This window comes from Triticum aestivum, chromosome 3B (assembly GCF_018294505.1).
Source record: "Triticum aestivum cultivar Chinese Spring chromosome 3B, IWGSC CS RefSeq v2.1, whole genome shotgun sequence".
NCBI lineage: Eukaryota > Viridiplantae > Streptophyta > Magnoliopsida > Poales > Poaceae > Triticum > Triticum aestivum.
In genome coordinates this window covers 260,038,978-260,056,801 of record NC_057801.1, presented here as the reverse complement: position 1 = coordinate 260,056,801, position 17,824 = coordinate 260,038,978, and the positions used below count along the sequence as shown (strand labels likewise).

The 17,824-nt window shown below is 39.0% G+C and overlaps 1 long non-coding RNA gene across 1 annotated transcript; it reads right to left on the bottom strand.

The window, feature by feature from the left end:
• Window positions 1-835: 835 nt before the first annotated feature.
• Window positions 836-9,375, bottom strand: LOC123065326 (uncharacterized). The gene is made up of 15 exons (XR_006430961.1): window positions 9,338-9,375; window positions 8,973-9,077; window positions 3,721-3,886; window positions 3,353-3,623; window positions 3,183-3,276; window positions 2,965-3,096; window positions 2,805-2,886; window positions 2,589-2,715; window positions 1,992-2,501; window positions 1,843-1,898; window positions 1,678-1,768; window positions 1,539-1,598; window positions 1,357-1,422; window positions 1,216-1,277; window positions 836-1,117 (listed from the first exon to the last, which is right to left on the bottom strand). It is a non-coding gene; the product is annotated as an uncharacterized lncRNA (long non-coding RNA).
• Between the last annotated feature and the right edge of the window lie 8,449 nt (window positions 9,376-17,824).

Genomic DNA, 17,824 nt, shown 5'->3' with positions numbered 1-17,824 from the left:
ATATTCTATAAGAAGTTCAGAACTCAGGAGAATTTTTTTTACAGATTGCAAAAGCCAAGGTGCTTTGTCCGGCACGAATTTGAAACATGCCCAGTCACGTGTGCGTAGCAGCTAGACATGGTTGAGGCACTAGAGCTATGTGCGCATGCACATGTGTGTATTCTTCGGAGGCATGGGGCCTTGTCTCCCGTGGAGGCACGAATTTGAAGCATGTCCAGTCACGTGTGCGTACCAGCTAGCGACGGTTGAGGCACTAGAGATATGTGCGTGCATGCACATGTGTGTATTATTCGGAGGCATGGGGCCTTATCTCCTGTGGAGGTACGGATTTGAAGCATGTCCAGTCACGTGTGCGTACCAGCTAGCGACGGTTGAGGTACTAGAGATATGTGCGTGCATGCACATGTGTGTATTCTCGGGAGGCACGGATTTGAAGCATGTCCAATCACGTGTGCATAGCAGCTAGACATGGTTGAGGCACTAGAGGTACTAGGTGATACCCCGCGCGTTGCTGCGGAAATTTTGTATTGAAGACTCGATGCAATGATCAATATGAAAAATGATGGAAGGAATTTATCTATTGGAACCATGTATGGACTGATGCATATTGTTTAATTATTTGAGGTAGAGCTTTTGACATGGCATACTCTTAATTTTACAGTAATATTTAGAGAAGCCTAATTATGGAGACCAATTGGAAGCACAATCGACATAATCAACTCAAAAAACTTTGCAAGGAATTTGACTAAATTTTTTGGCATGACCTTTCCTTAATTTTCTAGCATTTGAACATGTCACAGGAAGATAGTATATATTGAGAACAAAACGTCACAGGAAGATAGTATATATTTGAAACAATTGTAAGGAAAAGTATTGACACTAGTTGGAAGCAAAACTGACATAATCAGCTTAATAAAAGTGCATACAAATCCAAAGATTTCATAATCCAGACTTATTACATAAAATTAGTCGATATCTGATGACATGCTTAGGCTGATCATGAAGTAGTTGTAATGTTAGTTTTGGAGGTAATTTTCAATGGAAGGTGGTGCAATCCATAGGTGCTTTTCGTGCGTCTTGAAGATTTCCTGGTCCTTGCATGGTATTTGACGGTGCCCTACATGTTAATAGAACAACATTATTGGTAATGTATTGTTGTAGCAAAGGGCGACAAAACTTTATATAATTTTGTTTGGATATGAGAACTGATAGTACCTATGTGTTTTTATTACCATTATCCTCTTGTCCTTCACATTTGTTCATTTTCACATTGTTATCTGCAATGTTGTTTGATTGATGATAGAAAGTTAGATTGTGAATCTCATTTTTCTATGTGATATGAGAAGAAGCACGTACTCTTGCTTATGCTTTTTGACAACCTGGAGATGCACTTGTGTATCCTGAAGATGTTCCTGTTGTTGACTGGCATGTAAACAGGAAATATTGTTATCAATGCGTACTCTGTTTGTTGACTGGCATGTAATGTACTTTTCAAAGAACTTCAATGATAAACAGGAAATATTGTTATCAATTAGTACCCCTCTTTGTTGGTGGCTCCATCTTCTGTAAATTGGATGCTTCTTTTCGCTGAAGAGTACCTGCAACCAAAAATCGCCATTTGAATTCCATATTGAATGTAAGCTGAATGTTCTTTAGTAGAACTTCAAAAAGTATTACCTATTTATGTTTTTGTCGGTGTCCATAGTTGCAGATTGGCAAGGGGAAGGCATAGTATTGCCCAAGTGGACTTGTGTTTTGGCTCCCTGGACTGCGAATAGGAAAACCTTGGTAAACATTGGGTAGACAGAGGATGTAACTTCTATTTTGTGATTGATGGCAAACCTCTGGATGCTCTTTGATGATGATGGATTGTTCTCTAGTTCTTTGCTTGGAGTTGACTAGAAGTATTTAATGGTTCAAGTTAAATATTTTAGGTAATACAATTGTAATTAGGATGGAGTTAGTTTCTAAATTGATGAAAATTTTCTAACATTTGTAGAGGGCAGCATTTGTGCATTGTCAACTGGGAAGCTTTTCTTTATGAAATAACTTATGGGGAATCTGTATACCAAATCAATCTTCATTCATATATAGAACAATCTGGTTTTCCCAATGGCATTATCTAGGGCGGTCACATGTTCCGCGATATCAACTTTCATGTTTTGAGAAGCTTGGATGGCATCTCGCTCAACCAGTTCTTCAGCAATTTTAGAGAAAGCAATGGCATCTAAATCTCCCGAGTCATCTGTAAGTGTAATTGGTAGCTTGTACCTAGAGAATTTGATAGTTGTTTATATGGAACAGAATATGTAAATGAAGGCAAATGTTATATAAAAACAGAGATCGTAAAATGGCTTTGGAGATGAATTTGTGCAAAGGCATGTTGGAGTATCTGAGTTGTTGTTGTATCCTCTGTCACAACGTTTGCATCCTTTGTAGTACCATTTAGTTGAAGGTACAATAGAATTAACTTTTGTAATGGTGCTGTAGGTGGCTCCTTCCTAAGAGTTTGCAAAAAGGGTGCATTGAAAATCTGCTGTAGAAGTTCACTGATATACAAATAATAGGGTAGATAAGATGATGTTGACCTGAAAATTTGAGGTGGGCATATCTGATATTTGTTGAAGTGTGTACATTTTCCCTGCTGCTTGAATAGGAGATAAATGCATAACCTAAGGTAGTTGTTGTCGCAGAGCCGGAGATTACCATTTATAGCTTCAAAAAGAATCAGTGAGAAAAATATCAGCATGTTAGATTTTGGAAAAAGAAGGTAGTAGTTGCAAATAGAAAGGAGAATCACTGACCTGGTTTGGTAGTTTTTAACTTCAGATGTATCCAAGTCAATGTAAACTTTTGTTGCAGAGGTTGAGGATGCATGCAAGGCACCTATATGTATATATGGTTATATGTCGTATTAGTTTTGGCTCTTATAGTCATTTTAAGAGAGAATATTTGAGCAGTTACCTAGAAAGCTCCAAGTTGTGAGACCCACAAAAATGCCAACTACAATGCCTTCTTGTGATTTTTTCTAGTACAACTTCTTCATCAAATCTTTCACCATGGTGGCCCCAAAGACGTATTTCTTGTGTCTGTTCACTGCATATGTGGAACAAACATTTGTTGACACAAAGTGTATAGGGATGGAAAAGTTTTAACACACTGTAGTAGTAGAAGAAACATACTCTAGGTTTTGAATTTTGATTTTCCTGAGTTTATTTGTAGATGTCTAACTTGCATAATCAAATGGCCCAACGTGGCTAATGACTCCTATTATATCTGGAGAGAGAAACCACATACAAAATTAATTTATGTTTTAATATTAGTACGAAAAAAAAGGAAATGCAAGTGTTACCTTGAAGTGGTTTTGCAAAAGTATCTTTTTCTGGTAGATTATCAAATGGACAAAAATTGAAGAAAAACTTTGGTATATTTGTTCCTCTGGTTTCAAGTCGGTGAACCTTAGTGATGTGCTTAAATTGCAACATATAGTTTTGGTGGTGATATATATGGTTTTTTTATATCAACAGCTGCAATATCATTAAAGATGTAGACATGTCCTTCTGTGAGTAAGGGGCAGAATTGTCTTTGAAATTTTTGGGTACACTGATCTGCGCCATGTTGCCCTGCCATAATATTCGATGAGGATGTGAAAATCAGTAGTACATTTGTGCAATAATATTATTATTATGTTGGAAACAGAAATATTAATGATGGACTTACATCTTCATCTAAAAGGACACCATCAATGCTGATGAGAGGATCTGCAAACTTGGATTTCATGTTTATTGCATCCCATAGGCGTAAGAGTCGTCCAAATACCTTACAACTCTGTTGACCAAGAGTGATGGTTTTAAGGGATGTAGTGGATTCCATTGATGTAATATTCCTGAAAGGGAAGCAAGTAATTGCATAATAATGATGTATTAAATGGAGAGATAATTATGTAGGGTAAACACACTTGAATGTAGGAAATTCCTTTATTCAGTTTCATAGTCTATTAATTTGACTAAAAACTTCAGCATAGACTACATTATGGGTGCAATTCTCATAAGAAACTGGACTATTTTCTATTAGAACTCTCAACCCCTTTGGTGAAGTAACTCTGGAAAATGCTACATATAATTGACCATGAGAGAACACTGGAGATGGCAAATAGACTCCAACTCTATTTAAGGTTTGCCCTTGACTCTTGTTTATGGTCATTGCATACGAAAGGCGCACGGGAAACTGGCGCCGTCTCAATTTGAAGGGCCACCTTGAGTGAGTTGATGTTGTGACAATGCATGGCATATATACTTTTGAACCTGTAGCCTTCCCTGTTATGATTTCACCTTCAATCACACGATTTGTCAGTTGGGTGACAATCAGCCTAGTACCATTACAAAGTCCCCTTGATGGATCAAGATTGCACAAAAGCATAATTGGAACACCAATCTTCAAGTGCAACTTATGGACAGGAAGTCCGGGCATCGGAATTGTGTTTAGAAACTCTGTTGGGTATAAGGCTTCAAGAGTGGAATGATTAGCAGTGCTATCGTCAATTGAATCAGAACTATAGTAAGACATTTCAGACGTTTTTAGCTGGGCAATCATTCTGGTATTTATATCTGAAACCACCTCATTTGTAGGTGCTAAAATTGCACGTTGACACAAATATGATGAAATATTTGCTGGCTCAGAACCTAGGTCATAAACAAATGATATCAATCCATCAAGGTTCCTACAATCTGATGATAGAAGCAAAGACTCTGGAATCTCTATTAATGAGTTACTGGAATCATTTGGGACAGAAACAATAGGTTCTGTTCCATTGCCCACCCTAAGAAACCATTCAGCAAAATTACTTAGCTCCTCTCTGTCTGAGGTGGAGAGATTTCCTGACTTCAGCCTCATATTTTCAGTTAACTGGAGAAGCTTACATTGTCTCCATAAATAAGAATTAACAATGCATGACCTCAGAATTTGGGCTTTTGTTGCATTCTGTATTACTGGAAGTGTTTGTCGAAAATCTCCACCAAGCACAACAGTTATACCACCAAATTGCTTGTTTTCTGCATTTTGCCTTGTTTCTAATAATATATCTCTAAGTGTACGGTCCAATGCTTCAAAACAATATCTATGATTAACAGGGGCCTCATCCCATACAATAAGAGAAGTTTTTTGGATAAGTTCTGCTAAGTGTGTATTTTTCTTTATACTACACATGGAACTCTGAGAAATGACTAAAGGAATTTTAAAACGGGAATGGGGGCTTCGACCCCCTGGTAGCAGTAGGGAAGCAATTCTCGATGATGCAATTGCTAACGCAATTTTCCCTTTGCTTCTTACAGAACTAAGCAAAGTAGTCCATAAGAAAGTTTTTCCAGTTCCTCCATATACATAAACAAAAAATGTTTTACCTTCACCATTCATCACAGAATTGTAAATAGCATCAAAAACATCTTTCTGGTTGTTGTTCAACACTGAAAGGTTGTCATTTAAAGTGGCAGTCATAGCAGGCACATCATAATTGAGCTCATCTAGTAGTAGCCTATTTTGTCCAGAAATATTAGCAGTGTCATCAGGTAGCGACAAATTAAAATGGGATAAACAATATCCTGCATCTCTTAGCAATTTATCCAATTCATTCAAAAAATAAGATGAAATATATATATATCAGCTAAGGGATTGCTAGCTTGACCACGGTTCTGACTCAATTGATGGGCTGCATCTTCAGACATTTTTGACGCGTGGTCATCAAATTTTTTTCTAGGATTTGTTACCTCACAAAAGAGCAGAACTGTGACAAATAGTTGGCGTAACTAGTAAGGCATGGCCCATTGAGCGACATCTTTTAAGGCACTGGACCATTCTTCATCATCACCAAGGAGACCTAAAGCCTCACATGCAGCACGAAATGTAGGATATTCATGGCCATTTATAGTTCTGATTTGAGCGAAGGAGGTTGGACCTTTGACAATGTTGAGCAACAAACGTAGATAGTGAAGGTCCCCTTGTGAAGGGTTGACATAAGCAATTCTGCCAATTCTTCTAGAACCACGACGATAATCCTAGTATTTGCCATTTGAGTTGGAATGCCATGTAAAATATTCAGGAAATTCTATGTAGGTATATTTTTTAGCCAGAGGGTGTTGCATATTAGCTTCTAACCATGTAGTCAACTTAGTCGTCATATTCCTTGGATTTTCAATCACTTCTTCAAGGTCATCATCTTCTGAGTAAATTACATTATTCCCAAATGGAAGATGAACTGGAAGTCTTTCTATGGAAGGGTCTGCATAGTGAATATCATACTCTAGCAATCGCCAAGCAGCCTCATTTGGTGTCATACAACGACATTCTAGATAATTTTCTATTTCATTGACTGTTGCACTTGATGAATTGGATGATCCATAATTTGAATGGATTTTGGATCTGGTAGAATCAAATCCTTTTGTGACATACTTGAAAAGATATTTGTGCATGCCATCATGATTAACCTTCTCTACATTTATGTGAGCTTGATATTTAACTGCCAAGTCGACATTGTGAGGAACAACAAATCTGTTATCAATGTCAACTCCATTTTTGTTGACAGTTATTCCATTGTTTGGCCTTGCATATTGTGTGAAACCATTCTCCAATATAGTTGTTTGCTCACAGAAATCTTTAGGATAGAACTTTGTGCATTTTCCTTCAGACATACAGGGAGATTTAGTATTTAGATTTCCACAGGGCCCATGTATCATGAATGACGATACAACCTCATAACCTATTGGATCATATTTTAGGATCTGACAACTGAGCCGAAATAAGAAAGTCTATCTTTTTTGCATCTAGGGGTTCATCTTTGGATAACCATATGATGATATGGACATGAGGAAGTCCATGTTTCTGAAATTCAATGGTGTAGATAACTACAAAAGACAGGCATGTTATTTACGTAAAGGAAATGTTGGATTTGGGCAACATTAAATCAATTAATGATGTGGGGGAGACAAATTACCTGCATTCGTTGGTCCAAAGAATTGTTTCTTTTTAATATCATCCATTAGCATATTTAGCTTCATTTTGAATACCCTATTGACAATATCTGGACGGTCAGAAGGTTGTTGCCCTGGAATGGATGATAGAGCCTCTACTATCTCAGGCCAAGCTGCATTTGAAGTGAATGTGACAAAGAGATCTGGGCAGCCATATTTCCTACATATAGCGATGGAATCTTGATAATTTTGGTACATATATCGCGGGCCTCCGGTGAATGAAGATGGCAATATAATCCTTTGACCAACTAAAGAACTGGATGTATTACCTCTTTAGACAGAATTGGCCAAGCCATTATATGGTGATGATCTATATTTTTTCTGAAATCCGGGCTTGTGATAGAATGCAATACGAAATTCTTCAACACAACAATAACCATCCACTTCATAAGCATGTGTCAATCTTTTACCTCTCAATGGCGTGTTGAAATCACCTGGTCTATCATGTAGTCTATATGCATAGTACTCTAGCATAGTTACTTTCTAACGGCTTATAGCTTGACTTTATGGCGAGGTGCGGTACATGAGTCATCATGGTAACCATCCTCTCCATATGGAAATAATAGAAGATACTGCATAGCCATAAACTTGCAATGTTTTTCATTGATTTGTTGTAATCCTGATGAACGGTTATCTATTATAATGTCCCGCCCAACATCAGTTGACCCAATATCACCAACAACCAACCCTACAACCTCAGATGCGACCGGAGCACTATAGATGTCTCCATGTGCGTCAGGTTTGCCATATAATCTAATAAAGAACTGATCAGGAGCATCTGCAGTCAATCTTTCCCGTGCTGTTCTAAATAGTTTCACTATGGGATTATGGGTGTTAAGCATCGATATAAGGGACTGGACAATATCTTGATTAGCATTGAAAGAAGGGCGGGCAGACGAAGACCGAGATGATGAAGGGCGAGAAGATGCAGTAATATTTATGCGGTTTCTAACCTCATGCTCTGTATCATAGATGTACAATTGTGCATATTTTGGTCGATGATTCTCAGGTCGCATTAGAGAACCGATACGATGGCAGACTTGACCACTAATCTTGAAAACATAGGGTGCTCGGCCATCATTTATGGATTCAATAACTTTAGCACCCATTGAAGTCATCGAAAACATGGTATTATACTGCCAGATATGATCAAAAAAGTGGTTCGAAGTTGCAGTGTTCTGTGAGGTTAATAAATCCAATAGAGGCTAAGGAGGAGGATCATATGGTTTCAGCAAGATTTTCCCTCCTTTACAACAAAAATTATATGTTGGATCAAAAGTATATCTCTCTCTGCGGATACGCTCTTCATACCAAAACAAAGAACCACAATGTTTGCATGAATGTGTGCCCCCCCCCAAGGTTTAAGGGTTGAAAGATAGTTCCTGAAAGATAGGCCATGTATATTTATCTTAATTTGTACAAAATGGAGACTTCAATCTGCAATACACTAATTTGGTAAATAATAAGAGCTTACGATTATGGATTAATGCCAAATTTGGTGTTTGGGAAGCTGACGTAGAGGACTCTCCGGTTAATCGTCGGCGTACTGAACGTTCATCTGTAGATGTTTTTGCTAGTTGATAGGAAGCATATATTGATGGAAACATATATAAGGAACAAAAATATCCTAACTAACCTCTATTTCTAAGTTGTGTACGTCGGTGGTGGTTATCGGAAGAAGCAGATTGGTTTATTTCAGGTATGACAACTGGTTGTGACTGATGACGGGGGCGCCCACGACCGCGTTGGACTGAATGGCTACCAGGATTTGTAGAAGAATTTGCGGTGCTATCCATCTTAGCAAAGCATGTGGGCAAAATTGACTTAAATGGAAGCAGATTGTAGCCTATATGATTGAATAAATATATCACACAAAACAATCCAGGGTAGGAAATTCATACGGTATCTAATATGCATGGAACAATACGGATGGTGCATATGTTCGCATACCAATGGAAGAAGCAGGAGACTGCTGCAAAAATGAATTGAAGCCAATCTGAGGAGCAAGAGACCTACTAAGGAGAAGTTGAAGAACCTTTCGATCCGGAGAGCAGTCTGCAAAAAAATTGAACATAAGTTTAGGGTTAGGAGAAATCCAGGGTGACTGAAAACAGGAAGCGTGCTGCAGGAAAAAAAACTACAATTTACTGATAAAACAGAAATAAATAAATAAATTAGTAAAATAAAATGATGATATTGTCTTTTGTACTATGTGCGGGTCGCAGTACTAACCAATTTGTGTAAGCATGTAATATCATAATGAAATATCAATTTTATGAAATAGGAATCTCAAAGAAATGCAAGGAGCAAGCGACCTGTGATGTAATGTGGCCAATCCGAGCAGCAAATAACCTACACGCTCAGCATCCTTCCATCCCTAGCACAACATGAGAAATTGGAAATCATAATCTTGTGAGGATAGAAATATTCAGAGAGGGCTAAAAAGAGGGAGTGTGCACCTAGCAGTGCTGAAGTTGGTTCCTAGACGTGGATGTGAGCAGGCATTCGTGGTCGATGCGTATGGCAGAGGGGTTATAAGCACAATCTTTTCCACAATTGTAGGGTAATGAAGCAAGAGATAATGAGGGCCGTAAATTGAGTTGTGAGGCCGTTTCAAATGCATTTTTGGCATGGAGGTGGTAGAGTTTGCGACATAAAAGCGGGGAAGACGGAGGAATTTGGTGGAATTAATGCTCATCTGTGGAGCAGCGGTGACTGGGAGGGGGGCGTTGGGCGTGGTGGCGTAACTCACCGGCGGTGACTGGCCATGAGGACGATCGATTGGGAAATGGAGGCGGAATCCATGGTGGCGACGGCGGCTGGATCCCGCGTCTCTGGAGAGGTTGCTCGCCGGGGACCACCGGCGGTGAGGGCGGCAGGGTCAGCAGGGGCGGCTGGCTGGAGGCAAGCATGCTTGGCGGCGGCAGGTGGGAGAGCATGAGGGGTCGCGGCGGCTGGACGGGGAAGGGCAGGTCGGGCATGAGGGGCCGCCGCGGCTGGACGGGGAATGGCAGGTCGGATAGGTCGGACGGGGAAGGGCAGGTCGGGTAGGTCATGCACAGCCGCCAGAAGGGATTGTTGCGGCGCTGGCTTGATGAAAGGGATTTTTTTAGCGATTTCTTATAGGAAGGGTGTGGGTCGTACGTGTGTATCCTGAATGATAGATGCCCATGGGCTTGGAGCGGTCCTTTTACTGTCCAGATAGTAAAGTCTACACCCAGCCCAGAAAATGAAATCAGATGCCAGTAGTGAGCGTTGTGGATCGAGGACGAAATGGTATGTTGACTTAGCGGTGGCAGCTCCTAGTAATTTTGACCAACATATGATCTGACGGCTGCAGAGCATCCATCTATGTTGCATCGATGGCTAGAACAATCCGGGTGACGTGGCTTCATGAGAAGGCAGGAAAATCACCTAGTGGGGTGCCCCTATTTAGATATAGAAGATGTGCGTGCATACACATGTGTGTATTCTTTGGAGGCATGGGGCCTTGTCTCCTGTGGAGGCACGAATTTGATGAATGTCCAGTCACGTGTGCGTACCAGCTAGCGACGGTTGAGGCACTAGAGATATGTGTGTGCATGCACATGTGTGTATTCTCGAAAGGCATGGATTTGAAGCATGTACAGTCACATGTGCATAGCAGCAAGACATGGTTGAGGTACTATAGGTATGTGCGTGCATACACATGTGTGTATTCTTCGGAGCCATGGGGCGTTGTCTCCTATGGAGGCACGGATTTGATGAATGTCCAGTAACGTGTGCGTACCAGCTAGCGACGGTTGAGGCACTAGAGATATGTGTGTGCATGCACATGTGTGTATTCTCGGGATGCACGGATTTGAAGCATGTCCAGTCACGTGTGTGCATGCACATGTGTGTATTCTCGGGAGGCATGGGGTCTTGTCTCCTGCGGAGGCACAGGTGTGCAGCATCTCCAGTCACGTGTGCTGAGCAGCTAGCTTCTCCGGAGGCATGGGGCCTTGTCGCTTGTGGAGGTACTGGTGTGCAGCATCTCCACTCTGGAGGCACGGGCTGGTGGTCTCCAGAGTCATGGGTAGGAATTTGTTTTTGGAATCATTGTTGTGTTACAGTGAAAAAAAGGCACTGTTGTTTACAGTGTACTGGCACTCTCTGATTATGTTCTCTTTTGATGATGAACGCACAATTTGTAACTAGATTACATATAAATATTACTCATTGTTAAACTATTTTTTCACGTTTTGATCGAATTAGCCTCGCTTGGTAAATCAAAAGTTTTAGTCTTCATTCTTGCTGAAGATCTTGCTAATCTCGTCTCCCATTTCATTAGCTCTGACTTGATTCATCTTGCTAAGTAAAAGAATGTAAATTGCCTCTGCCCTCCAGTCTTCCACTTCATCCTGTGAAATTTCGCCGATAATAGAAGTATAATCTTAGAGCTGGTGCATAAAAGGTGTATATATATATTCCAATACTTTCTATGTATTTTGTGCACAAGATTTTCATTGAAAACTTACTGTCAAATCTTCCAGGTCTTTGATGAACTTTTCACCATTTTAGAGGGATGCAAGCTTTAAAACAGCAAATGGTGATTCACCGTTTTCTACCACCAGAACATCTTGCACAGTATGAAACTGTCATCTTGTTTTCTTTGGACACATTGTTTCTCCTAGTATGGCATTGAAGACTTCTTTAATCCTAGGTACCTGGGATTTGCATTTTGTAATTGTTATAACTTTGCAACTTGTAAAACTGAAAAAATCGTTGTTTAAAAATGCTTACGATTGCCGACTTATGAGCATGATATTTTTCAAACTATTCTTTTCTTTCCTGTTCAGCCTCATCCTTTTCCTGAAGAATTCGATCTGCTTCTAATGGATGCAAATTATGCATGTCTACCTTTTCTTTCTGAAATTCTTCTGGAGTTGTTTCTCGAGGATCAATAATATGAACTTTGTTTTTATATTTGTCCAGCATATACAACATGTAGCGGTTATCCTTCTCGAGTGGAATGAATATCTGTGAACAAAATATTTGTTGGTTAGATGACAGTTTAATATAAAGTAATTTGGCAGAACACATATTTTGTTATTTTGTTGTGGAGTAGAGGGATATTACCATGTTTGCTATTGAGAGCTTATTCCGTTGATGTTTAGATGCATAGGAACCAGCTGATTTTTTGTTCTTTGGAATTCAGTTTTAAATTTGCTAATAGTAGTTCTGTGATTCTCTAAATCCAGTATACGCTACAAACAATAATTACGATAAGAAAACTGTCAGAGAAAACAGTTGTCTAACAATATAAAAGAGCAGGCGTCGCAATATAGATTTTTAAAAATTTACCTCTACAAAGTTTGGGCCTAATATTACTCTATCATTCTCTTTTGAATCTTGTCTGCTTTCCAAGATTTCTACTATATCATCGAGGACTCTCTTTTCTATATGATGTGGTATGTTCGTCTGTGCTGGTCTTGGACCAAATACTGCCTTCAGTTGGGCTATAGTAAGTTGTGTGCTTTCGTTTTCTCTACGAATGCGCCTAAATACAATTTTGTTGTGGCAGGAAGATAAAATAAATTTGCAGATGATAGTCACATTGCTTCCAACTATTTTTAGGTGCAATAGAAAACAGCTCACTTTTTGAATTCTTCCTGCCAGCTGTCGCCCATGACTATTTGGAAGAGGTCAGACGCTTCCTTTGTGTGTTGGAAGCGATGTGAATGTTTTGGGTATGGATTGTTGCTTCGTCCTTTTTTCCTTTTTGTTGCATCTGTTTCTGTCAGCGGAAGCGGATGTGTAATATGTAAGCTCTCGTGATAACCATGGGATGTGTAGGACATTACAAAAAGAGATAAGCAGAGAAAAAATTCTTACCTTTGTTGGTGGAAAAGAACTTTGAAGTTTCTGGTTTGAACTCTTTGATTCTTCCAGGTAGTGGCTCGCAATTTATTTGGTTTGTTTCACCAAATATGGCTGTAAAAAGAAACTCTGGTTTCCACTTAGTATCTACCTTGCTATCCTGCATGAAGGTCATTGGATATTCTTTTATCTTTCTTTGATGAGATAATTAAGCATTCAAGGAGTGCTCCTTATAAAATAAAATTGTTGCTCTCGTACTATTTACTCACATGGAAATCCTCGTCGTCTTTTGTGAGATCAATGCCATTCCAGTATTTTGCAAATTGAACCATGGAGTGTTCGCATTGGGTAACCTGCTATTTTGGCATGCAAACTCTGTTAGGTGTTTCTGCTATCCTCGACCAGATCGGTTCACTGTTGGCTTCTAGTACCGCTTCTCCATAATGCTTCTTCATGAGTGCATACATCCTTTTAATCTGTGATTACGGTTTGGTTTTACTATTGGATATTGCCATTAAGAAATGTAATGCAAGAATAGGAAAACCAAGGTTGAATTGAGTACCAGTTCTGGGTGATCCTTATGGTTTTCTTTTCCATGTATTGTCTTCTGTTTGTCTGTAATTCATTGAGTCAATTATGTTGATGGAGTTCGTCTACTTGTTCAACACGTACAATGTGAAGTGTTTAGTTGTGTCTTGTGAGGTATCACAATCTGCGGTGTTTGGAGACAGAGCGAGTTAAAGTTCATTGTCGTCAGACGAATTAAAATGACATGTAAATGTGCAATCTTTAGGAAGAATGAATTATGTTTGTATATTTCTATCAACTTACCAGCTTTTTCTTTAAAAGTTCTTTCCCTCTTACAAGGGTTACAAACTGTTTCGATGCTTCTTCCTCATTGAATTCTCGTAGTCCTCATTTTCTGTTAGTATTAACACCAAGCACAATCTGCGACAAAAAAGGTGTCTACTTTTTAGTTGAAACATATAATCTCTGTAATAATTCAAGTGTTTTCTTCCAATTGGACTTCATACGTTTGCAAATTCTACAGATAGTATGGCTTTATCGGTGGTGTTGTATTGTTGTTGCACCGTCCATTATTCGAACAATGCGTTTGCGATGGAGCCCTCCATCTGTCCATCTCCTTTTCGCAGTTGTTCCATTATGTTTGGTCCTGTAATCCAATCGGGTCGCTTTGAGATAGTATATACGTTTAGAATGCAAGCAGAAAAGGTTTATACATTAGTTAGGTGGTGGATTGAAAAAAGAGCAGCACTTCTCTGTTTTTTCTTTTAACAAGATAAAGTACTTACTGTCCGCATTCGTCCTGTCCTTCTTTGCTGGATAGGTATTCATGAAGTGCCTTGGCTTTGTTCATAAATTTGAAATCTCCTGGGACAAATGTAGGAGTCTTGATTTTTTTTCATCAAGCATGTTCGAAGGCTTCACCGGCCTCTTCTTGACCAAGGTTTTCTTGGCTGAGCTGTTCTCAGATGATTGAGCCATTGAATATTCTCCTAATTCTTGCTGCAAACTTGTCAGATACGGCATGGCATTTTTGTTGAATTCAAAGTCTTCATGCTCAACCAGACATGTTTTGATTTCATCGAATTCATAGCCCATCTCTATAAGCTCATAGTATACCTGTAGTTGGTGCGGGTTAAGGCTTAAAAGAAATTTATCAACTTCTTCATGCTTTTTCATTGTTTTTGGGTTTAGGAAGTCTAAAGAGATGGTGCTGGAGGTGCCTTGCTGATTGCTTGTCGAGCCTGTGTCTTCTCGAAGAAGGACATGTTGTTTGTTCTGCTCGAAAACATGTTCTTGTGTATTTGGCACATCGTTGCTTCTGTCATCCTCTTTTATAGCAGTGCCTGTTTGTTCAAGTTGCTGTGTGCTCATGGTATTGCTGTTGATATTTTTCTTGCTATTGGTGTTCGTTGGGTCTTCAGGTTGGAGTGGTATCGTGTCGTCTGGTGGTGGTTGTTCTGGTTCTATTGGTGGATCCTTTTCTTTGCCGTCCGTGCTAGATTCTTTGACGACGGCGTGGCTGCTGACATGCATAAGCTTTTTGTGTTCATTGTATATATCTTCTCTTGGGTGGTTGCTGCATGCATAATATGTTCCTTTGGGTCCGGATTTGGCGGAAACTCTTCTAGTACGCAACATTCTGTCGGTTGCATTACTTTGTCTCGCATATCGACTTCATACTTTAGCATATCTGTTAGAATCAAAAAATAAATAATAATAATAATAAAACTTATTACTAGTTGGTAGTGTGACTAAATTGTAAAGTTTTGTTTCTGAAAAGACTAACCTGTTGTACACTTGATTAATGATAGTGCGGTATTGCCTCTCTGTTGGCTGATTAGTTGATATAGAATTTTTTTTCCTCAACTCTGCTACTTGTTTTGCCTCTAAGACCGTTGTTGTTCCTTCTTTGGAGTAGTGCTTCACGTTCATGTACATATAGAATGTGCAGTCCATTCTGCATATAGAGGAATGGTATTAGTAAATTTGTTGCATTTGAGAAATGTAAAGAAGAGAAATGTTGGAGGAATGGTAGTAGTAAATGTTGCATTGAAAAAAATGAAAGAACATAATTATTTGAGGAATATTAGTAGTGAATCTTGCATTGAAAAAAGAAAGAATAGAAATGTTGGAAGAGCCTAGGTGTCTTCTCCCTAGAGTGGCACTTGTAGTTTGACCTTTTTGAAATGGTCGATGCTTCTTTGTGAAAGCTGCAGCTCTGTGCTTATATGCTTCCAGATTTTCATTATTTTGCTGGTTACATTATTGAAGAATCCTATTGTGCCTGGATATGAAGTTGAAGAGTCAAGGAGTTCAAAGCGCTGTTTTTTCATGTTAACTATAACAGTTAAGTAATGGCTTATAGTTTCGTCTTTGTTAAACCCACGCATCGAGCATGGTAGAAGGAACTGCAAAACAGAGAATAAAAAGAAGAAATTTGGAAATCTTGTTAGATTTAGAAATGGTTTGCATTCCATGAAAGAGAACTTTGCATAAGTTATGTAATTTTATTTTGTTTTTGTAACATCTGATCTGCTTACCATGTTATAATCTTGCAGTTTTTATTCGTCTTCTTCTTCTTCTATGTTGAAAAATGCTCTAAGCCTGGCATGTAGTAGTTTTTTTCTAATATGTGCTTCATCTTTATTTTTGTAGCACATTGGATCTTCGTCGTCGGCTTCTTTTATTGAGTGCTGCTTGTTTTGTCATACCTACACAAAGGGAATTCGTCAGTTCAGTTATAGATGAAGTTTATCTATTAATAAACTGATATTTCATCATTTTAAACGTGATACTTTTGTTGTAATCTTTACACACACTGTTGCTTAACGATATAATATTTTTCCCTGTGCCACTGAGTTGTTTTCTCAAGATCGTTAGCATGGGCTTGATTGCTTCGTTGCTTACTGGTTTACCGAGCTTGAAGCTTTCGGCGACATGACCTAGATTGACATTGAACATGTCCGTAGTAATGAAAAGCTCATCCCTGGAAAGTATTTTGACAAAAATATTTTATTTTAGACATGATACAGTTAAAATCATTGTATGTAGGAATATGTTGCGTGTTAGTTACATGAACTTACCTCTCTTTCTTTGTCCATGGTTTGCATACAGTGTTGTACAGGTCTTCGATGGCTTTGCTGATGGCATCTCTATGTTTGCCCTCTTCTTCCTTTGTACCTGGGACAATTTTGAATTTAATGTAAATAATTTCAAGTTGCAAGATAGCAATTAAGTTTATGTTGTCTTGCCTGCTTCGATGCTAGAAGATATGTTCTGTCCAGTGTTGTTCCTTTGTTGTTCTCGTTCTGCTTCTGGCGACATGTGATGTTGTCCTTTTTGCGTTGTACATGTGAAGCTCGATTCGTCAGTACCCTTTTGTCATGTTTCTGTTGTATCTTTGTTTGAGTCATCTTGTTTATCAGTCTCAACCAGGTTGCCAGTAACCTGTTTGCCAGATGAATCACCGTCGTACGACGGTGTAAGGTTTTCTTCAATAGTGTCTGGTTCTTTCTATGAAATATTATAACCAAGTTTCCGTAGAACAATCAGAGTGTTTTCTTCATTGATTGTATCTGTGTGGTTGCCTTCTTCGTGTTTCTGCGTTATCATTGAAAAAGCGTTAAATAATTAATTTGGTTCTTTATTTTAATCATAGCAGTTGTGACCTGAAAATAGTGAAGCGTTTGGTGCGTGTTTTGAGCTATTTGTTTCTGAATAGGCGTTATTTTATTGAGATTAAGCTATAATTTTGTAGAAACATTTTGCGCAACTTTGTTGGGTGTTGTTTTTCGTGGATCTTCTTGTTCTGTATTTTGGTGTTCATCGTCACTATCCTCGCTTTTGTCCTGCAACTGTTGAAGCATAAAGGTGGCTAAGTGGCTCTGCATTTGAGTTTTTGTGGAGCTACTTTATATTTTCGCAGAATCACCTTACGTAACTTTACCTCGTCAGTCGTTGCTTCTTCTGTCGTGTTTACTGCTATTTTCATTTCTGTTGCTGACTACTCCACCCGTTCTTCGTTGAGTGGAGGTTTTTTTGGGCATATTCTTGTTCTTTCTTTTGGAGTTCATCGCTGTTGTCTTGTCCTCGTTTTTGTCTTGGAGCTTTTCAAACATAGAGGTGGCTAAGTGGGAGTGCATTTGAGGTTCGACAGAACTATTTTATACTTACATAGGATCAGCTTAAGTAACTTTACCTTTTCAATCGTTGTCGCTGGTGCCGTGTCTGCTACCTGTTGTTCGGTGAGTGAATATTTTGGGGCTTGGTCTTGTGTGACATTGATGTCTACCGATTGAAGGACATGTTGGCCTTCTTTAGTGGTCCCCTTTTGCTCATTGGCCTCCCCTGTCTGTGATGACAGAAAAATAGTGAAAAGTCAAGTGTGTGTTTTTAAACTATAAGATCATCAAGAGGTATTATGTGATTTGACC